This window comes from Penaeus japonicus, unplaced genomic scaffold, assembly GCF_977035675.1.
Source record: "Penaeus japonicus unplaced genomic scaffold, GWHDUDI00000001_assembly GWHDUDI00000026, whole genome shotgun sequence".
In the NCBI taxonomy this organism is placed as follows: domain Eukaryota; kingdom Metazoa; phylum Arthropoda; class Malacostraca; order Decapoda; family Penaeidae; genus Penaeus; species Penaeus japonicus.
This window is the reverse complement of record NW_028234428.1, coordinates 9,477,659-9,500,243: the sequence shown is the minus strand read 5'-3', so window position 1 is coordinate 9,500,243 and position 22,585 is coordinate 9,477,659. Positions and strand designations below refer to the sequence as shown.

The following is a 22,585-nucleotide window of genomic DNA, read 5'->3' as shown; positions in this document are numbered from 1 at the left end:
GAGAGAGAGAGAGAGCGTGTGTGTGTGTGTGTGTGTGTGTGTGTGTGTGTGTGTGTGTGTGTGTGTGTGTGTGTTATATATATTTATATATATATATATATATATATATATATATATATATATATATATATATATATATATATATATATATATATATTTATATATATATATATATATATTTTTTTTTTTTTTTTTTTTTTTTTTTTTATATACATATACATATACATATAATTGCATATACACATACATAGGATAATACATCTATACACTATAAATGGATCTAATAAAGCGTTGGTTCCTTCTAAGAGAGACGAGTTGAGTGGTGAGCCATGAATGACCGGCTTGTTGGTGTATATTTTATCTCTTTTTTTCCACTCACTTTTTCGGTGTTTCGGACATGCTTTGCTCTGCGTGGCGGGGTTGGACTTCGCGCTTGGGGCCTCATTTCAGCCGGCAAAGGAAGGGAGGAAGGGGAACTGGAGGGACGAAAGAGGAGGGGAGAGGGAAAGGGGAGGGAGGAATGAGTAAAGAGAAGAGGAGGGAGGAAGGGAAGAGGGAGGGGGAAGGCGAATGTGAGGAGAGAAAGGGGAAGAGGAGGAGGGCGAGGGCATAGGGTGGGGGTGAGTTGCTTTAGGAAGGGGAACAGAAGGGGAATTTTCCCTAGGGGGTGGGGATGGGTGGGGTGTTGGAGGAAGGAGATGGGGGGCATCAAAACGGGGAATCAGACAGGCAAGAACATGTGGTTTTGAAGGAAATGCCCTGCTGCCAACAGCGGTGAGGGGATGAGTAGGGAAGGGAGGGGGGGGTATACCATTTGTGGTCCGTCTCTGATGTGGCCCTTTGTAGGAACAGACGTCCTGTAGTCAGAGGAAACCATACCAGTTGTTGTTTTTTCAGCAGGTGTCGATTCATATGGTTTATAGGCCAGGTGTGAATGCGTTTAGCCTCCCCTGTACACACGTGGCCCAGATGTGTAGGCGTTACCTGCATGAGCGCATGATAATGACCACCTGATATTGCGCATGTGCCGCCGGGCCGCTGGATCGTATCAGACCGGGATATCACACATTCTACAGGTGGTCAGACGTACACCAATGTCCAGGTGTGCTTACAGCCAGACGATGAATATCTGTTTATCGGCGATTCCATATGCATTGTTGCCACAGGTATCTAGCGTCCGGACTCGTTCCATGCAGGTGTTGTCCAGAAGTGGCCCCCGGTGGCATGTCATTTTCCCTTCCATCAAATGGGTCTCCACTCCCCCGGGTGATGGGCGGCGGCGAGTAGTAGCAAAGGCCACGGGCTGTGCATGGCAGGGGGTAGGGGTGTGGGGGGTGGGGGTGGAGGTGGGCGGGGTAGAAGGGCGCGCACAATGAACACAGAACGGGGTTAACAGAGGAACTTTCATACCAAGACAAGACACTGGTTTTGAGGCTTCTGGCTAGCCGGTCTAAAAGGGAATCATCTCTGTGCCGGTTTGGTGGTGGTGATGCTGATGCTGATGATAATGGTGATAACGATGGTGCGTTGCCGGCGATGGTGGCGCAGATGGTGATGCTTGATTACAGTGACGGCGGTGTGACGCTTAAGGAGAGGGCAAAAGGTCATTGCACCACAACGAATATGGTACGCCCAGTTTTTTTTCCCCAAGCGAGAGAACCTTGACATAAGAAGTGTAAGGGTGAGGGAGAGGGGCAGGGAGAGGGAGGGAGGGAGGGAATGAGGGCTGGTAGAATTTCCTTCTCCCCCCTCCCCCCCCTCCCTCCTTCCCTCCTTCCCTCCTGCGCCATGTCTGTGCCGCGCTGACATGTGGCTGTCTCATCGTGGGCGGCTGGCGAGGGTAGGACGCCATGTGGTGCCATGTGGTGCGGGGTGGCAGGTACAGGAGTTGCCAGAGCAGTGCAGATTCCACTTTCGAAGGATTTGGCTCGGTCAGATTTTGATTTTTATGACTCATGCGTCTCAGATAGATAGCGCCAGAGGGGCCGCGGAGACAGCAACCTCGTCAGCCTTGCGAATGACAAGTAATTAACTAGGAATTATCAAAGAAGATCGGCTCGGGGTAGTTTCAGCTACGATCAGGATCCCCTCCCCCCATCCACCCCAACTCACCCCACCCCACCCCACCCTAGCCTATGTCTTCATACTCCCTCATACCCACCTTCATGTGTCCTTCCTCTTTTTCATCCTTCATATCGTGGGAGGCAGTCCACGTGGGGGAAGAGGGGGGATGGGAGGGGAGGGGGTGGAAGGTGTCGGCGGGGTGGGTGGGATGGGGGGGGGGATGCCGGGAACGACCGTTGCGAACACGTGGACCCCGTTGAGTCATGCGGACGGGGGAGGAAGGAAGGACGGACGCGCGCATGAGAACAATCCGCCGGGAACACGTGTACACATGCACGTTTGTGGGCACACGCGCGAGGTAATCCTTGGGGAATCGTGACGGCGAACGCACACGGCCGGATGTCCCGATGCGTCGTCATGGCACCCGCGGTGAGAGGGGTCTGCGGCGGCCTGCTTCCTACATGTGACTTGGGAGATGCCATGGATGAGCTTTGTCTCTCTGTCTCTCTCACTCCTCCCTCCCTCCCTCTCCCCTCTCTCTCTTCTCTCTCTCTTCTCTCTCTCCCTCCCTTTCTCTCTCTGCTCCTCTTACCATGCCTCTTCCTCCCTTTCCCTCCTACCCTCCTTCGCAATCTCTCTCTTTCATTCCCCCCCCCCTCCCTCCCTCTCTCTCTCTCTCTCTCTCTCCCTCTCTCTCTCTCTCTCTCTCTCTCTCTCTCTCTCTCTCTCTCTCTCTCTCTCTCTCTCTCTCTCTCTGTCTCTCTCCACTCGAAGGACGATTAAAGGAACTCACTGAAACGTTGAAACGACTCTCCATAGTAGTAGCTTTACGAGCCGGTCATTTCATGCGCATGACCTGCCTTCGAGTCTCCTGTTGGGCTTTGATAGGCCTATTGAGTGTCATCATGGGCCTGCGATTGGGTAAGGTCATTGAACCGTTTAAACCTCGCACTGCAGTCTCTCGAGCATCTTGTTATTTATTAATGTCTGTCAGTTTTCCCCTGTCATGACGGGTGAAGGCGGTGTGACGACATCGCAGACTTGCAAGGCAGTTATTCGCGTCTCCTCCATTCGTTATTATTTACTTGTTTTGTAAGAATTATATATTTATGTAATTATGTTTACTGGTGACGCAACACGGCATTGCTTCACTTGCCTTCCTTCAGGGGGTACGGGGCTCTTAGTAATGGCGTATTTTTAGTATTCGATTAATTCGAGATCATGACTTCATGGCGTTATCAGTGCATGCCTGGTCATGCAAGATGGCCGGAGGCATGGTCGTGGGGTGAGAGGGGATTCATCGGAGGACGCACGCACTCGCTCGCTCGTTTGCTTGCTTGCTTGACCTGACGATGGTTTGGCGGGGGGAGGGGTGGGAGGGGGAGAGAGAGTGCGACCTCTTCTTCTTAGACTTTTTCTTCATTCTTTTTAGCATTTTCTGTTTATACATTTCGTTCATGTCTGTTGGAAAGAAAAGCGGCCTCTTTTTTCCTCTCACTTCTTGGAATCTATCTCTTTATTGTCTCGGTAGTCGCCAATTTCTACTCGATTTTTCCTCTTCTCCGTCTCCTATTTTTTCTCGTTTGATTTTCCTCTTCTTTTTTCCTTTTCTCATTTAGCATCCTCTGCACGCATTGAAACCGCAACTTACCCTTTACATCGACTGAAAAAATATACTAGACCGCCATCGTCTAAGATTAAGAATTCTTCTCTCTCTCTCTCTCTCTCTCTCTCTCTCTCTCTCTCTCTCTCTCTCTCTCTCTCTCTCTCTCTCTCTCTCTCTCTCTCTCTCTCTCTCTCTCTCTCTCTCTCAATTCTCTCTTTATCTCTCTTTTTCTCTCTTTCTTTTGTTTTCTTTTTCTTTCCTTCACTGGTTTTTACTTCATCGCGTTTGAATTCGCGGGTCCTATCAAAACGACCGTTATATCGTTATTGACAGTTCGGTGACGTAACACGATCATAAACGAGGACAAGTGAATGAGCGGATCATGCAGTATTGCACGCATATGATCCGTGACTCTGCAAAGTTCTGTTTCTTTCTTTTTCTTTTTCTTGTTTTCTTTCTCTGATTTCTCGGATTTCTCATCTTTATAGATCGAAGTCTATTTTTTACACCATCAAAATAGAATTGATGAATAGATATCAGAAGCAGGAGATAAAGAAGAAGAAGATAAAAGAAAAGATTAGGTTGGCATGGGAGGGGGTGGGGTGGGGTTGGGGTGTACTCTGGCCGGTGGGCGTGTGTGGGCGCACTATTCCGTGTACGAGGCTTATGAATCATCGCGTCGCCCGCCGTTACGACGATGACGTAGTGATGACGTCACAAGTCCTGCCACCGTTTAAATCTTTAAACGGGTGTGTTTGTGTGTGTGTGTGTGTGAGAGAGAGAGAGAGAGAGAGAGAGAGAGAGAGAGAGAGAGAGAGAGAGAGAGAGAGAGAGAGAGAGAGAGAGAGAGAAAGAGAGAAATTCTATACAATTCTGCTCTGTTTTCGATTTTACTACCTATTATTCCAAGTTTTGATGCTAATACTAATTTGATTTTATCTTTTTTTTTCAGGTGAGTGTTCCCGTTATTTCTGTTTTTCGTGGAGTTAGCGCGCAAGGTAAGTCCTTCCAACTTGTGGTTGAGAAGTTTGTATTATTTTCCTCGAACTTTATAATTTTTCCTCTTATGTTTTCGGAAGCCTTTGTTTTTGTTCTTTTTTTTTATTATTTTTACTTGAAATTCAGTGAATGTGCGTCCTGTCACATCCATCCGGTCGGGGCAGTTGCATGTTATTCACTTATTCTCTTCCTGTGTGGCGACCAAGAATCCTTCCTGTGTCAAAAGTTCTTGGACTCGTGAGGTCATGAACTTTTAATTTTAAAAAATAAGGGAGAAACGATCGGCAGTGCGATTTTTAGTTGAGTCTCCCTCGTAACCGTGCGAAAGAAAACGGGTGGTGGTCGGGGAAGCGATTGTGTTGGTGTGATTTCCGTAGTGTTTTTGATCGCTTTTGCTATCTCTCTATTTTAGTTCTATGTGATTTGTTGGTAGTTATTTCCATATATATTTTTTTTTTATTATTCTTATTTTCATAGGTAAAGTCCTATTTGCCAGTGGTATTTATCATTGTTATTATTATTATTATTATTATTTCTCATTCTCTCATTCATGACTTTGTTTTTTTCCTCCCTTACACTATAGCTCGACCTTTTTTTATATATATACTCCCATGGCAGTTTGACTTTGAGGTGGAAACTCCTTAATAGTTCTGTCACCTGCTGAGTCCTACGCTGTCCGGGAACACCCTTTTGCCGTCGCGCTGAAAGGCCCATTAACTTCCCTCTCCTCTTCTTTCTGTTCTTCTTCTTCCTCTTCGGTTTTTTTTTTTCTTCTTCAAATTCTTCGTCTTTTCCTTTCTTTTTCTTTTTTCTTCTTTCTCCTTCTTCCTCTTTCTCTTTTTCCCCCTATTTACCTTGTTCTTCTTCTTCTTTTTCTTTTTCTTTTTCTTTTTCTTTTTCTTCTTGTTCTTCATCTTTTTCATCTTGGACGCCTCGGGTAATCATCGGCCCTCGCTCATGGGTATCATTTCCGTTGGTCCGAAATGTGCTCCATAAATTTGCGAGACTTTTTCCCTTCCCCCTCCCCTTTTCTCCCCTCCTCCCCTTCCCTGTTCTACCCTATCCTCTCCTCCCTTCCCATACCCTCCCCTCCCTTCCCCGCCCCTCCCTACACACCCGACGTAGTCCTAGATTATAGGCCTACCTCCTCACTCCAGGCGGGCACCTCATCGCCTTCTGAGCAAGTTAGTGTGTAATTGTGTCTACCTCAGGGGGTGTGTACCTTAACCCCCCTCCCCTCCCCTCCCCCCTCCTTCTTCTCTCCCTCCCCCTCCCCTCCCCTCCCCTCCCCCTCCCTCTTCTCTCCCTCTCCCCCTCTCCTCTCCTCTCCTCCTCTCCCTCCCCCCTCTCCCTCTCCTCCTCCTCCTCCTCCTCCTCCTCCTCTCCTCCTCCTCTCCTCCTGCTCCCCCATTTAGATTTTGCTTTAGGGGATGTCCTAATAGGGGAGGCGGGCTTTATCGATGGTGTTAATTACGTGGCGTGGGCGTGCTTCACACAGGGGTGGTGGGCGGGGGAGAGAGGGGGGAGGGGTCTGGGTGATGAGATGATCATAATCGTTTGGGGGGTATGTATGTACTTATGTCTGTAATAGATGTGTGTTTGTTTATTTGTACGTGTACGCACGCTCACTCACTCATCCACACTCACTCACCCACTCACTCACTCAATTCACTCACTTTTCAGACAAACAAACGCAAACACATTCAAGCACATCCAAATCCACACTTGTTTACAGATTTACGCACCCGCACGCACACACACACTCACACGCACGCACTTTTGCTCTCCACAAGATTAAGAAGGAGGCGGCCTTGAGAGTTCAAAGAGCGAGCCAAGTGTAAACACAAGAAACGTCCTGTCCAGCTAAATCCGCTTTCTCACTCCTCTCCCTCGTCCTCTGTGCTCCCTGCCCCCCCCCCCCCTTTCGCTCCTCTCTCTCCTCTCTCCTCTGTCCTCTCTCCCTCCCTCCCTCCCTCCCTCTCCCGTTGTCCCTTCTCTCCCTCTCTCCGTCTTTGTCGGCCTCTCTCTGTTTTCTCTTTTTCTTATCTCAGTCTTTATCAGTCTGTCTGCCTGCCTGTTTCTTTCTCTTTCTTTCACTTTCTCTCTCTCCCTCCCCTTTTCCCCTCCCTCACTTCTCCTCCTTCTCCCTCTCCCTCTCCCTCTCCCTCTCTATGTCAGGATCCGTTCCTCTTTTAGCTTTCAAGCGCTGGGCGAAGTGGCTCCCCGCTTATTGTGAAGGACCGCCAGGTGATGGCTTGCATGGTGAGGCTAGACGGGGACGGCCTTTGAAGGAGAGGGAGAAGGATATGAAGAGGGAGAAGGAGGAGGAGGAGGATGTGAATAGGGAGGAGCAGAAGGAGAAGGAGAAGAAGAAGAAGAAGAAGAAGAAGATTTTTTTTTAGAATAAACAAAGAGTAGAAATATGCATAATGGAAAATAGTATTAGATACACTCTTCGGTGAGGAAAAGGAACGGAGGGGGGGAGGCACGTTCCCTTCCCCCTTCCCCCTCCCCCTAGCTTATCGAAGGGTATCAAGGCCCAGGAGGGCGTAATAGAGGGTCATCCATCCCTCCGGAGACACAGGTACGCGCCAAAGGGGAGATGGTATCGCGTTGGGTATCTCTGCTGCCACACATGCGCTTTTTGTTTATTTATTTATTTTTTATTTTATTTTTTTTTTTTTTTTATTCATAATTTTTACGTCTTTTTCCTGTGGCCTCCGTGGGACAGAGAGTGATTTTATGAATGATTATGATACTGTTGTCGTTGTTGTTGTTGTTATTTCTCGTCGATTTTAGTGCCGTTATTATGACTCGTAATATTGACCGTGTAACAGAAGCGGAGGAAATCATCTTGTTAGCATGTTTTCGCAACAACAGGACTTACGGTTGCAATTGCACGAATCCTCGAACTAATTGCCTCATTGCATTTTGCAATACTCTGGATGCGACACGCGTTGGCTTACATTCCGGACGCCACTGCGTTGTCTTGGACTCGTCGCCTTATCTTCTACAGCTGTCTTCTTGCTTTATCTTTTCGCTTTGTCTTTGTTTTGGGTTTTTTGCTTTCTCTCTGGTGCTTCCTTATGCTCGCCCTTTTGTTTCTCCTATTTTTTTCTTCTTCGTCTTTTATTTATTTATTTTTTTTTCACCTGGGTCTCCTTCCTTCTTCGTCTTCCACTTCCATATTCTCCCATTCCTTTATTTTCCCTTCTCCCCTCCTTCGCCTCTTTTCCCTTCTCTCTCTCCTCTTTCTCCCTCTATCCTCTACCTGCCCCCCCCCCAAACCCCTCCCTCTCTGCCTCTCTCCTCACGTCGCCTCTCCTTGCCTCCGTACAGGGGAAATTTGCGACCCGTGAGAAGCTGCCCTACATGTTCACCTAATTACGCGGAGGATGATGGTCTCTCTCTCTCTCTCTCTCTCTCTCTCTCTCTCTCTCTCTCTCTCTCTCTCTCTCTCTCTCTCTCTCTCTCTCTCTCTCTCTCTCTCTCTCTCTCTCTCTCTCTCTCTCTCTCTCTCTCTCTCTCTCTCTCTCTCTCTCTCTCTTCCTCTCTCCCTCCTCTCTCTCTCTCTCTCTCTCCTCTCTCTCTCTCTCTCTCTCTCTCTCTCTCTCTCTCTCTCTCTCTCTCTCTCTCTCTCTATGTGTGTGTGTGTGTGTTTGTGTATGCATGCGTGTATGTATGTGCGTTCATGTATACACTCGCTTGCACGCACGCTCAGTAGCCCATCGTCAGCCGTGGTGGAGCAAAGCCGTTAGCTAATTACGGTAAGTCGATGGGAAGGTTTGGGTAAATGTGGGGAGTGGGGAATAAGGAAGGACTGTTGCCGCTGAGATTAGTATCCATGTTCCTGTCTGTGTTTGTTTGTGTCTGTATTCCTGTGTGTGTGCGTGTGTGTGTGTGTTTGTTCATATATGGTGCGGTTTTCTTTATTCGGAAGCTCGGGTGCATAGGTTTTGCATGTGCTCGCCTGTTGCATAGAGAAAGGCGAATGCCATAATGCCGGTGACGTTGGTAGATTCCGTCAGTCGCCTGACGTCATGCGCGGTGTCCCTTGCCAGATGAGCGTTGACCTGGTGACCGAAGGAAAGTCCTTGACGTCATGCACGACCCGGGCATAACACCGCGCGGGAACGGCAAGGGGCACGAACGCCGGGATGGGTATGCATGCCGGGCACGCCGCGGACCGGACTGTTGCAAGTGCCGTACGTGCTGTGGCGGAGGACTCATGGAAGGACTGTCGGCGCTTAGGTTCCACTCACGGCTGCGTCTGTCAGGAGAGAGCAGCGGGTACGGGGCGAGATAATGGGTAGGGCGGGAGGGGGGGGGGAGATAATGGGTCGTGATGGCAGTTGAAATTGGGATGCAACGGCGATGTGGGGCTTTCACCGACAGGAGGTATTCTTCGATGGAAGATTCCTTCTCTCTCTCTCTCTCTCTCTCCTCTCTCTCTCCTCTCTCTCTCCTCTCTCTCTCTCTCTCTCTCCTCTCTCTCCTCTCTCTCTCCTCTCTCTCTCTCTCTCTCTCTCTCTCTCTCCTCTCTCTCTCTCCTCTCTCTCTCTCTCTCTCTCTCTCTCTCTCTCTCTCTCTCCTCTCTCCTCTCTCTCTCTCTCTCTCTCTCTCTCTCTCTCTCTCTCTCTCTCTCTCTCTCCCTCTCTCTCTCTCTCTCTCTCTCTCTCCCCTCCTCCCCCTCTCTCCCCTCTCTCTCCCCCTCTCTCTCCTCCCTCTCTCCCCCTCTCTCTCTCTCTCCTCCTCCCCCCCTCTCTCTCTCTCTCTCTCTCTCTCTCTCTCTCTCTCTCTCTCTCTCTCTCTCTCTCTCTCTCTCTCTCTCTCTCTCTCTCTCTCTCCGTCTCATTCCCACGACCCTCGGCGCCGCATGTACTCGCTCACTCGGAATGGAGTTCTCCGCTTGTCATCACTCATCCGCCCGCTCGCCCATCCATCGTGCCTGCGGGACTGGAGGGGGAGGGGGTGAGGGGCTGGAGGGTCTGCATGCCTTGTCCAGCGAGGGCGATGTAAACACACCCTCGTTATCAGCGTCCTGGGCGGCGTCCTTGTCACGGCCCGCCCTTGTAAGGCCGCGGAATCGCCCGACATCCTCTTTAGGAAGGCGTCATTATCCGAGGAATGCGCGAGGCAGGCCGGCAGATGCTCGCAGGCCGTCTTTCGTGCCGCGGGACGCTCGGAGGCGCTTCACACGAGGGGCAGGACAAGGAAAATCGTCTTGCTCCTTGTGGTTTTTCCTTCTCTGTTGGAATTTCGCCTTGCTCTCATTTCCTTCTTAATTCTTTGACTGGGTGGTTGTTAGATCGTTGCTCTATCTGCCCGTTATGTGCGTTCCACGTATTTCCTTCATCATTATCTGCTTCTTCCCCGTCGTCTCCTTCCTCGCGTATTTTTCATTCTCTATTCGATTTCCTTCCTTTCTTCTTTGACGCCTTCGTCGTAAGTGCCGCCTGCGTCTCCGTCGTGTTGCGGTGGCGCTGCGGCCGCGGGGTCCTCTTTTTCCTCTCGGCGGACAGGTGCTCTGATGGATGGACGGGAAAAGTTAATTTGGTTCCGCTTTCCCAATTTATATGGGAACGCGTCGACTGGCTGCTGGCTGGTTCGTGATGCGGCGTCAATAATGAATGATAGTTTTAAAGATGGATCGAAAAAAGAATATTCAGATCTGAGTTATGCGAACGATAGTTAAAAGGTAGGTGGAAAAAGCATATGTCAATTTATATGAAACGAATGATAAAAGGGAAAAAAAAAGTATATGCCAATTTATATAAAACAAATGACAGTTAAAAATAGATAGGACAAATATGTGTGAATCTATATATAGATCTATAAACAAAATAAAAAGAGCATGTGCGCATTTCCATAATACAGTTCACAGAGGAAGACTCGGGTGGATATTCCTTGGTCGTTGGGTATTCCGCCGGTGCGGCCAGCCTCATTGGTAACCCAGCCGGGTAACCATCGGACACAGATACCAAGCTGCAAGGGCGAGGCGAGGTGACCAGGAGGAGGAGGAGGACGACGACGACGAGGAGGCCGAGGGGAGGGGATGACGTCACCAGCCATCCGGGTACCTGGAACGCAGCCTCGAATTACCTGGCTGGCACGTGTGGAAGTAGCGGGGCCAATGGGACGGGGAGGGGGAGGGGAAGAGAACGGAGAGGAGGGGGCAAGGGCGATGAGCGATTTATTATATTTTTTTATTTTTTATTTTTTAATTATTATTATTTTTTTTTTATCTCTTTCTCTTTTGCTTTATTTGGTTTATTGGAAGTCCCGGATAAGGGAGAGAGAGAGAGAGAGAGAGGGAGAGAGAGAGAGAGAGAGAGAGAGAGAGAGAGAGAGAGAGAGAGAGAGAGAGAGAGAGAGAAGAGGTGCGCAAGGCCGAAGGTAACTCAGAAGGAGGAGGCAGGTGGGATCGGGCGGGAAGGATGTGGCCAGGATGTTGAATGGCATCGCGGGTCGGGATCCTGCGCGAGGAACGAATCCTTGGGTCACCTTCTACCTGACCCGGGGACGTTGTGTGGGTCGAGGGACGCCCGTATGGATGTGGGCGTGGGCGGCGGAGGTGCGGTTACATACATACCGTCGCCCACACTTCATTTTGTTAACGGAGGAACCGTTGGCGGGATCGATGTAGGAGAGAGAGACGCAGACTGACTGACTGACTGACAGACGTACAAGACAGACACACGTAGCGGTATTGTTTACATGGTCTGTCTGTGTGTGCCTGTCTGTCTGTCTGTTTGTCTGGCTATCCCTTTTGGCGGGACTCCCGAAAGCCGTTGAGGGAATCGGAGAGCTGAGCTGAGTCCGCAGGGGTCTTCGCGAAGGATCAGGAGAGACACTTGATGCCATGTGAAGGACGGGCCTCAACGGACGTTTGTTTGCCCCTCCCTCTCTCCTTCTCTTTCTCCTTTCCTTATTTGCATTCATTCACAGCCCTTCTCCCTCCTCCCTTCCTTCTTCCCTCCCCTATTCATGTTCACACACTCCCCTTCCCCCTACTTCTTCTCCCCTCCTTCCTCCATTCACATTCCCCCTCACTCTCACCCCCACCACCTCCTCCCTCCTCCTCTCTCCTCCCTCCTCTCTCCTCCTCCCTCCTCCCTCCTCCCTCTCTAAGCTGTACGTTGGTCGCCGCCATTCACCCCGCGTTTCCTCTTACCTTGCCTGCGACCTGCGTATGGACGCGCGACCTTCCTTCCTACCCTTCCTGTTCGGAGTCTCTCTCTCTCTCTCTCTCTCTCTCTCTCTCTCTCTCTCTCTCTCTCTCTCTCTCTCTCTCTCTCTCTCTCTCTCTCTCTCTCTCTCTCTCTCTCTCTCTCGATACATTATTGGCAAACTATGACCTTTTGTGTGGCTATTTGTGGCTGGGTGAGTCAGTCCAGGGGATTCTATCTTATTAATACCAAGTATTGATTTTCTTTCAACCTTTTACTACTTCCCATTTTTACGTGTCTCTCTCACTTCCCTTTTTATTATATCCTCACTGCCATTCTCGGTCTCTTTCCCCTGGTCCAGATCTGTGGCATCCTACCCTCCTTCCTTCCTCACCCCCTTTCCTCATACTCTTTCTTTCCTCTCTCCCTTCTACTCCCTTCCCTTCCACACCCTCATCAACTTTTTCCCCTCCTCTCTCACACTACTTCCCCTCCCCCCTTCCACACTCTTCCTCCCTTCTTCTCCCTTCTTCCCCCCTTCCCCCCTCCCAAAACGCGCGCCCTAGCGATCCGAGTGCTCAAGAAAAGCCTTTTGTTTACCCTTGACGGGAGAGGGAAAAAAAAACTCTAATAGCCAAGAGCAGGACCCGCCCGTGCGTTGAGGAGGGCGAGCACACGGCGGGGCCTCCCTCAAGCATTCGAAATCCTGTCGGTGCTTGATAAATGTTTGCGCAATCATCGTACTAATGCTGATTGTTTGACGTCAGAGCATGCTGGTTTTGTTGCAGTCGAGTGCCATTGTTTCGCGGGGCGGATGTGTTTGGTTGGGTTGGGGGGCGGGGGCGAGGGGGGGGGGGTTCTTGGCAATAGGATGGAGTAGGAGAAGCGAGAGACGGGGGTTGTCAAAGGTAGCTTTGGTTGTAGGGTGTGGTTGCTGCACGTGCGCTTGTAGTGCGCGTGGCGAGCCCCTATATCCCCCCCCCCCCCTCCTGCTTGGCTCTCCCCCTGTCTTCGGCTACGGGAGTTGTCTGGCCAGGTAGGTGTGGGAATATATATATTTATTTGAATCTTGGAAGGCACATGGACGGTGTCGGCGTGTGACTGCGGCCTCGCGCCATCTCGCTGCCCTTTGACTGACAGGCGTAAGGTCAGCGGTAAGGTCGCGCTCCTGTAGCCCATGCACTTGGAGGGAAGCGCTTATCTTTGGTGCCATGCAACGTGGCATATGGACACAACATGGCATATGTTGGTAAGGGGGAGGAATGTGGGAAATCCGTTGCTTTGGCCATGCTTCTGCCACATGCAAGCTGGTCTTCGGGAAAAATGGCCTGCGTTTCATATGCAACCTTCAGGAAGCCACTGTGGTGGCGGGTGAAACCTTTTTTTCTTTTTTCTTTTTTTTTATCCATGGCCGCATATTTGCATTGTTTTATTTGTGCGCAGATTCGTCATTTTGAGGAGTTTTATTTTGGTGATCACATAATGCGGGCTGGCATACACAGCCCAAAGTCAGACGCAGACAAACACAGACAATGCAGGGGGAGGGGCGGCGAGTGGCCCTGACCGTGGCAGGACCCAGTCTAAGAGAACAGACTCTCTCTCTGGACCGACTCTCCCTCTGGCCTCCTCTTCCCCCTCCCCTCCTGCCCGCCCTTCGCCCCCCTCCCTCCTGCCTCCTGCCTCCTGCCTCCTCCTAGCGCAGCGCCCCCGAGCCCTCCCGGCCGCCCGCCCGCCCGCCCGCTCGCACCCTCGCTGGCCAGTTGGTACACAGACGGTGACGAGACCGGCCGTGACTTACCCGCCTTCCGTGTTCGCGTAGACTTAGAGCTCGTGTGCGACTCGTAGCAAGGACGAGTGAGTGATTACGGTGTGGTGTTTGGAGAGTGGCGGAGGAGGAGGAGGAAGAGGAGGGGAAGCTAAGTGAAACGAGACCAGGAAACAGGATGTGTGCAACATTGCGAGGAAGCGGGAAGACGAGACACGAAGGAGGTTTGTTATTGTCTGCGGGAGACGATCAGCTGAGTTTATCGAGGAAGTGAATGGTGATTCCGTGACGGTGATTCGGAGACTTCCCTTCCCATCCCTTCCCTTCCCTTCCCATCCCTTCTCCTCTTCCTCTGCTGCCAGGTCGTGGGAGCTGCCGTGTCGCGGGGTGGTGGCACGAGGAAGTGTGGTGATGAGTGACCTGTTTACGAGTGTTTCGATGTGATGAGGAGGAGGAACGGGAGGCGACGGCGAAGCAGGTCACATGTTGGAGCATGCACGCTCCTGTGGTGCGTGGTGATCTTGCGGGGAAACCTCCCATTGCAATAAATTTGCACGGGAATCGATGCAAAACTCCTAACAAAGGAAACTTCCTCCTGAGTGGAGGGAGACTGAAACACGATTGCGTAATTGTGGGTCGAGCCTCATCATCAGAAAGGATTCGCGATCGAGAGGCAGGGGGTGCGTGCGTGCGTGCGTGCGTGTGTGTGCGTTCGTGTGTGTGCGTTCGAGTGTGGCGTCGACTGAGATATCATGACGCCGAGGAAGCCGCAACTTTCATCACCTCGTGACACGGGGGCGCGAGATGCACTGAGCTACAGCTTCTCGGCCACCCCGCCCTCCTGCTGGAAATTCAATACTGGATTTACGTCATCGCAGTAGCGCCCATGGTTGTGCAGCATGGTTTTTAATGGCGGAAAACAGGCGCTGGTTTGTGTCGTGCTAAGGTGCCTCCATCGGAAGAGGAACGGGATCGATGTGCGCTGGAAATAAACAAGAAAAACTATCAATCAGCGCACGCGCGCGCGCGTAATTGCAGCTGCAGGTGTGTGTATGTCTATACGGATAAAGATGCACTCCCTCAGGCCTGGCAACGGCCATAATACATTTAAGTAGAGCTTCCTAATGGACGAATGGGGCACAGGGTCTAGGTGCTAGGATAGGTGGCTGTGGACATCCTCTTTATGAGACGGATTCCTGTTGCACTGCACTCAATCCTCGACGTGTGCTTGCTTGTGTATGTATTCACCCTTTTGTGCGTCAGCGTCTGTTCCTGCTTGTCCATTTGTGTTTGTTCATATTTATTGTCTGTTTGTTTGTGTTTAGCAGGTGCATGTTTATCTTCGCTTTAGCTTCCTTTATTGATTTAACAGTATCACCATCGTGCAAACACTCGCGTTTGTTGCACCCTCGTTGACACACGTTTCAGGGATTGTCACTCCGCCCCCCTCCCTCTCCCTTCCCTACAATATATAATGCTTCACACACAGGGACAGGTAGGAGGGGAGGGGTGGGGAGACGGAGGGGAATCAAGCTCGAGGTTTAAAGATCAGATTTGTCTCGGGAGGGGGAGGGGGAGGGGGGAGGGGCATTTGACCAGGCGAATAGCAGTCAAGTGGCCAGAATTGGCGTTGAACGGAATAACGCGGCAGCGAGGAAGGGCCAAAGCACGACAGCACGGCCCACTGCACGGCACGACTCGCTTCACGCCCACGCTCTCACACGCTCACGCCCGCTCTTCGCGCCTCACAAGTATCTCTCTCTCTCTCTCTCTCTCTCTCTCTCTCTCTCTCTCTCTCTCTCTCTCTCTCTCTCTCTCTCTCTCTCTCTCTCTCTCTCTCTCTCACGTGTACACGCTCATATGTATCTACACGCGTTGAATACCATCTTGCTTTCTATTGTTTTTTCCCAAGCTTTGATGACCAGCTATACATAGGTTGCAATGAAGGACGATTGTAGCACAATATCACCTAATTCATCGGAGATCAAGATATAATGTCAGGCTTTGCGTGTGTGACAGAGAGAGGGGGAGAGAGAGAGAGAGAGAGAGAGAGAGAGAGAGAGAGAGAGAGAGAGAGAGAGAGAGAGAAACTGTTTGTGTGTGTGTGTGTGTGTGTATGTGTGTGTGTATGTGTTATGTATCTGTACAGGAAACGCGGAGGAAAAAAGGGGTCAGAAACGAAAGGGGAAAGAGGACGAACAACAGCCAAACAAGCATCCCCAGTTCATTATTTCTTCTTCGTGTAAAGCGAGAAGCGAAATGAATATTTTTCTCTCAATATATCCATCGATTATAGAGCCATTTAAGTCACTCGAGAAGAAGAAGAAAAAAAAGCTCTTTACAATGACGAGGTGACTTTATTTTAAAAAAGGTTTTTTTTTTTCTTTTTCGCTTTTTTCACTTGAGAGGCAATTCTCGTTTGATGTTATTGGATGGGATTGTGCGTGGAGGGCAGCCGTTTGAAGTGAGCTCCATTCTCCTCCTCCTCTTTCTTCTTGTTCTTCTTCGTCCTTTTGTTGGTGTTTTTCTTCGTCTGTTCTCTTCTTCTTCTTCTTTCTTCTTCTATTTTTGTCTTGTCTTTTTTGTGTTTGTTTGTTTGTCTGTGTTTATGTCTATGTGTGTGTGCGTCCGTGCGTGCGTGCGCATGTGTCGGTCAAGCATCCATAAACCCAGTTCATTACTGAGTTCACCATGGTCACGCATGACCCGCCACGCATGACCCTGCATGACGCGCATGACTCTCCTGGCATGCCCACCTGAGCCTCCTTGGATTGCTTTCCGTTTCATACTTGTCATGTCAGCGCCATGCTTTTTTATAAGGAAACGGACACACACATACACACACACACTCTCTCTCTCTCCCTCCCTCTCTCTCTCTCTCTCTCTCTCTCTCTCTCTCTCTCTCTCTCTCTCTCTCTCTCTCTCTCTCTCTCTCTCTCTCTCTCTCTCTCTCTCTCTCTCTCTCTCTCTCTCTCTCTTTCTCTCCCCTTATTGATAACATTATTGGAGTTGATATTTCGTGCAGGAATCGTGTTATTGAATTGCCAGGCCGTTAAAGTTCTGCATGACGAGTTTTATATTTCTACTCGCCAGTTTCTTTCTTCTTTCTCTCTCCTTTTTTTTTTTTTTTTGGTAATCTTTCGTAAGAGCAGAAGTCGTGTTTTCTCTTCCCGATGATATTTAAAAAAAAAAACGGCATGAAACGAGGTCAGTTTGGCACTCGTTTGACACTCGTTTGACACTCTCTTGCTTTTGTGGTTCTCGAGTGACACCTTCCCCAACTGCCCCCCTCCCCCATTTTGTAAGAGGGTTGTGGGAGTGGGGCGCTGATACACACAATTACTAGTGGAGGTGGGAGTGGGGAGGTAAGGGTGGGGGGGGGGGGGCGACGAAAGAGCTGGTAGAAGGGGGTATAGGAGGGGTTGGGGAAGGGGTATAGGAGGGGTTGGGGGTAGGGGTATAGGAGGGTTGGGATAGGGGTAAAGGAGGGGATGGGGGTTGGGGAAATACGCAAAGCCTTCTATTTGCGGTTACTAGCGGTCACGGGATGCTGTGGGAAGGTCATCCCCGCGGGGCTGAACTCGGGGATGGAAGGCGAGGAGGAGGAGGAGGAGGAGAGTGACTTCCTGGAATCTCTCTCTCTCTCTCTCTCTCTCTCTCTCTCTCTCTCTCTCTCTCTCTCTCTCTCTCTCTCTCTCTCTCCCTCTCTCTCTCCTTCTCCTCCTCTTTCTCTCTCTCTCTCTCTCCTCTCCTCTTTCTCTCTTTTCTCTCTTCCCCCTCTCTCTCTCTCTCTCTCTCTCTTCTCTCGCTCTCTCTCTCCCTCTCTCTCCCTCTCTCTCTCTCTCTCTCTCTCTCTCTCTCTCTCTCTCTCCTCTCTCTCCTCTCTCTCCTCTCTCACCTCTCTCTCCTCTCTCACCTCTCTCTCCTCTCTCTTCTCTCTCTCCTCTCTCTTCTCTCTCTTCTCTCTCTTCTCTCTCTCTCTCTCCTCTCTCTCTCCTCTCTCTCTCCTCTCTCTCTCTCTCTCTCTCTCTCTCGCTCTCTCTCTCTCTCTCTCTCCTCTCTCTCTCTCTCTCTCTCTCTCTCTCTCTCTCTCTCTCTCTCTCTCTCTCTCTCTCTCTCTCTCTCTCTCTCTCTCTCTCTCTCTCTCTCTCTCTCTCTCTCTCTCTCTCTCTCTCTCCTCACCTCTCTCCTCATAAACTTGTATTAAATATACTTGTCAAAGTCAGTTAGGTCTTCTCACTGGTTATCCATCCATCCATCTCAAGGCTCTTCCTCTTTCTGCGTTGTTACTATTTTTATTTGTTTTGGTTGCAATTGATTCCTTTTCTGGACGTGCGAGGAGCAGTGCCTCTTCCTTCGTTATTATTGTCTGGTCTCCCCCCCCCCCACACACACACACACCTTGTTCCAGAATCCGTTCTTTGTTCTCCTCCGTTCTTCCTGGAACATCTCGATCTTGCAACTTCTCCGCTATTCATTGCATTCCTCTTAACCCCTCCCCCCCCTCCATCCCTCCTCCCCTCCCACTGTCACCCCACTCCCCGCATTCCGCACCTTCGCTCGCCCCACCGTCTCTCTCTCTCTCTCTCTCTCTCTCTCTCTCTCTCTCTCTCTCTCTCTCTCTCTCTCTCTCTCTCTCTCTCTCTCTCTCTCTCTCTCTCTCTCTCTCTCTCTATCTCTCTCTATCTCTCTCTCACTCTCTCTCTCTCTCTCTCTCTCTCTCTCTCTCTCTCTCTCTCTCTCTCTCTCTCTCTCTCTCTCTCTCTCTCTCTCTCTCTCTCTCTCTCTCTCTCTCTCTCTCTTATCCTCCTCCTTCCTTCCGCCCCTCTCCCCCTCTCCCCTCCTCCTTCCCCTCCCCAGTTCTTCATCCTTCTCCCTCCTCTACCTCCCTCTCCTCCCCTCTCCCCCAGCCACCTGTACACTCCCCTTCACCTTCCCGGGCAGGCTGGAGCAGGTGGTTGGCCAGGTTCCAGGCGCCGCCAGGGACCCCTGGGCCTTGGCAGTGGAGAGTCCGGCTCGTTTGCGTGCGCGTGTGCAAGTGTGTGTGTGTGTGTGTGTGTGTGTGTGTGTGTGTGTGTGATTGTGTGTGTGTGTGTGTCTGCGTGTGTGTGACGTTCTCCTTTCTCGACCGACATCGCGCCGAGCGAGGAATGATCGCTGATTTAAATGGCCTTTGCCTCCCGATGCTTGGGAATCGTGCATCCGTCTCTCGCCTTGCGGGTTTCTCCATAGGCCTACTGTGAAGTTCTTGGTCTTATTAGAGCAATATCGAACACTCCCCAGAAAGGGGCGGTCGCGGAGACACACTTCCCGCGACAGAACGGCCTTCCTGGTTCCCACTTTTAATGCAAGGTGTTGCAAGTTTTGATGTGTGGCAGCGCGGGAAGGGTGCCGTCGCCTCCGCCGCAGTGTGCCTCTGCAGTGCCGAGGGAGAGCCAGTGGCGCTGTAGGAGGGTTGAGGAGGAGAGCTCTTGACCCCCTTCGCCTCGTTCGGCTCGGGAAACAACGCGAAGGATTCTCGTGCAGGACTCGTTTGGGCTTCCTCGACGGGTTCGGACTCGGCAACACCCGTCAGGGGTTCCGTGACTTGGCCCTCTCTTCTTCTTCTTCTTCTCATCATCTTTGGCTATACTTTTCCGGTTTGAATGAGATCCTCCTCCCCCTTCCCCTTCCCTCCCCCTCTTCCCCTCTTCCCCTCTTCCCCTCTTCCCCTCTTCCCTTTCAACTCTCCCGCCGCCCATATTCCCTCTTCCCCTTTCAACTCCTTCCCTTCGCCATCTCCCCCCCCCCCTGCACGGAGAGGCCCCTGCGCGAGTTTTAATATTTATGTAGAAAGTCTGTGGATGGGGGGGGTACCCAAGGGACCCATAGCCAGGTTAGAGGAGAGGCAAGAACGATGCGAATGGGTGGAATGTTGATGCGGAGAGGCACTAGAAATGAATAAATTAATGAATAGGTAGGTACGAAATGAATAATAACAAAGATTGATGATCGTATCGGCTGGTGTCGCAAGTGACATGGCATGGCAATGGAAACCACTCCCACTCCCCTTCCCCCTTTTCACCGCCGAAGCTTAACCCAAACCCCCACCACACTCCACTCCAACAGCCCCCCCCCCTCCCCCAGCCCACAACTTGAAAGGGAGTGTCCTTCACGCAAAGGACAGAAGGAAGGAAGGAAGGAATGATGGATGGGAAAGATGGATGGGAAAGGGCGAGGCGCCGTGTTTTTAACGCGTGACGGCCCGAGGAGCTTTTACAGCCACGGCAGCAGTGGCGGAACTGAGGGCGTCGCTGTAGGACCGGTGGCGACCTCGGTGGACAAGGACGACCACGGGCGCCAGGTCGTTAGGCTCGGTTCATCCTTCAGCCTTCGTCCAGGATATATTGATTTTTATTAGGTTTGATTCTCCTGATGGGCGTGCGTGCGTGCGAGTAGGCGCGCACGAACTTGTGTCCCCAGGGTTGGTTGTTGCGTCGAGTGGCGAGGAGAGTTTAGTGCAATATCTGCTGCAATCCTGCAATCCTTTTCACATCATGATGGGCTGAAGACGTTCGGGGTTGTGGACGTTTGTATTAGTGGCCCTGGTTCGGGGTCAGTTCTAATGCTGGAGGACTTGCAATATTTTTATGCAGGTTTTCACCGTCTCTGTGTCTATCTTTATATCTCATCTGTCTATCTGTATATCTATCCTATCTGTCGTATACAGAAATACATGCATATATACATATTTACACATTCATACATTAGTATTTATATAGAGATTTATTTATTTATTTCACTATGTATGTGTATGCGTGCGTGTCTGTACATATCCCGCATATGGTAATTATAAAAATTGATGAAGGAAAATGCTAAAAGAAGTATGTGGACTCGTTATCACAGTTCTCCGTCTAGTGCGTGAAAGGAGGACCTTAGAGCCCCGAACGCATGCCTCTTCCTCGAGGGATGTCCGGCCGCCCGAGCGACCGTGGCGTGGCGTTGGACGGCCGGCCGAGGAGGTAGGAATGCGGCGTCCCATATTAGGCGTGTCCTGAAGGCTGAGGCGAAAGTAGCAGTGTCATGACCTTTTTCGCCGAGACCGATACCTGACCTCAGGCCTATTCCTGGGAGGGAGGAAGGGAGAGGGAGGGAGCGAACGAAAGAGAGACAGAGAAAGAAAGAAGAAAGAAAGAGTGTGTGTGTGAGAGAGAGAGAGAGAGAGAGAGAGAGAGAGAGAGAGAGAGAGAGAGAGAGAGAGAGAGAGAGAGAGAGAGAGAGAAAGAAAGAGTGAGAGGGAGAAAGAAGGAAAAAGAGAGACAGAGGACCAGATTTGCATAAAGTTGTTGAGTGTTCATAAGTATGATTATTCTTGGTGTCCCTTTGGCAGGGGCCCTGTCTTTACTCCGAGGTTGATGTGCTCTCCATTCGTTGTGTGATGAGATTCAGGACCGAGATTGCCTTGTGTGTGTTCTTCGATGTCCGTCTTTCCTTTACGCCGGTCGAGCTGTGAGTGCGGATGACCGGCCGGCACGTGGCCAGGTCAAAGGGACTCTAATTTGCGTGAGAGGATCGCGGTCGTGCCGGCGAGCGTGCTTGCGGCGATGAAGATGACCCGCGACTCTTTCTGAGGGAGCCAGCGAGCGAGCGAGCGGCAGTCGGCGGAGCAGTCGGCGGAGCGCTCCGGCTGGCGGAGTTCCTCGGCCGAGTGAAAGTGCACCTCGCTGCATGCACCGCTGGCTTGCCCCGCATTTCTCCTCGAGTGGGGGAGACATCTTGGGGGAACTGGTGCGCAATAACGTGATTATTGTGAAAGTTTTCTCTATTGGACGCACTTGGCACGAGCTGCCGTTAAGCGCAAGGGAGGTGCGGGTGCGGTCGGCTCCGAACTGCGGGAAAATCTTGTTGGGTGGTTGCGAGAGGAGGCACGCGGAGGCGGTGGCTTCTCTCTCTCTCTCTCTCTCTCTCTCTCTCTCTCTCTCTCTCTCTCTCTCTCTCTCTCTCTCTCTCTCTCTCTCTCTCTCTCTCCTCTCTCTCTCTCTCTCCTCTCCTTCTCCTCTCTCTCTCTCTCTCTCTCTCTCTCTCTCTCTCTCTCTCTCTCTCTCTCTCTCTCTCTCTCTCTCTCTCTCTCTCTCTCTCTCTCTCTCTCTCTCTTTTTTTCTCTCCATCTCTATCTCTATAGATCTCTCTCGTCCCCTCCCTTCTCTCATCCTCCGTCCATGCTACAAGCACTCAAGATGAATGGAAACATGGCACTACAGTGGGATGACAACCACACAAGGTCACGCCGTACCATGAGTCCAAAGGTCAGGGGTCACAGTGATAGGGAGGTTTAGTGTTTACCGACGGCCCCACCCCCACCCCCACTCCCGATCCCCACCCTGCGTCTCGGTTCTTCCTCGTACCAGCGCTAAGAAGGCGTCGCCTGGCACTCTCTATTGTGGCTCCTACGGGACAATAATTTCTTGCGGAAGAATTGTGATGATGGTAGGGGGGAGGGGGGAGGGGTCGGAGTTGCTTAGTTTACGGGGCTTGGTACGTGTGGGTGTGTGCCAGTGCCAGCGCCAGGCGGGTTCATTAGGAACGGGTTACAAGGACGGGCGTTGCAGAAAGAAGATTTTTGCGGAAACGAAGGGATTCAGCGTCCGAGGGTATAGGGGAGGAGGGGGAAGAAGAAAAAAAAAGGGGGAGAAGAAGAAGAAGAAAGAAGAGGAGGAGGAGCAGGAGCAGAAACAGTAAGAGGTCGATGACAAGGGGGGGGGGATGGTGCAGAGAGAAAAATAGAAAGAAAGAAAGTAAGATGGGGGAGGGAGGGGGGGGGGGTAATGGGTAGTTGAGCAAGTTGCTGTCTCTTTTACGATCTCTGTTGGATATGGTTATATTTAGCGCGCCTGTTGGCTTCTCCCGGGGGCCCAAAATGATCGCTTTTTTGGCCTCCGTTGCTATACATGCAGCGCGGCGGCGATCAAGGTTGCACGGTCACGGTCCCTCCACCCCTCCCCC

At 51.1% G+C, this 22,585-nt stretch overlaps 1 protein-coding gene across 5 annotated transcripts in view; it reads left to right on the top strand.

The window, feature by feature from the left end:
- The window catches only part of LOC122250087 (cytohesin steppke), a 138,998-nt gene that overhangs the window by 57,964 nt on the left and 58,449 nt on the right, over positions 1–22,585 (top strand). Inside the window, exon 1 of one of the 5 annotated variants that reach the window (XM_043011405.2) lies at positions 13,581–13,692. The exons of the other annotated variants lie outside the window; for them this stretch is intronic. The gene's annotated coding sequence lies outside the window, so the exon portion shown is untranslated. Of the gene's footprint in view, positions 1–13,580; positions 13,693–22,585 lie in introns of those variants that run through there. 5 annotated transcript variants of the gene reach the window in all.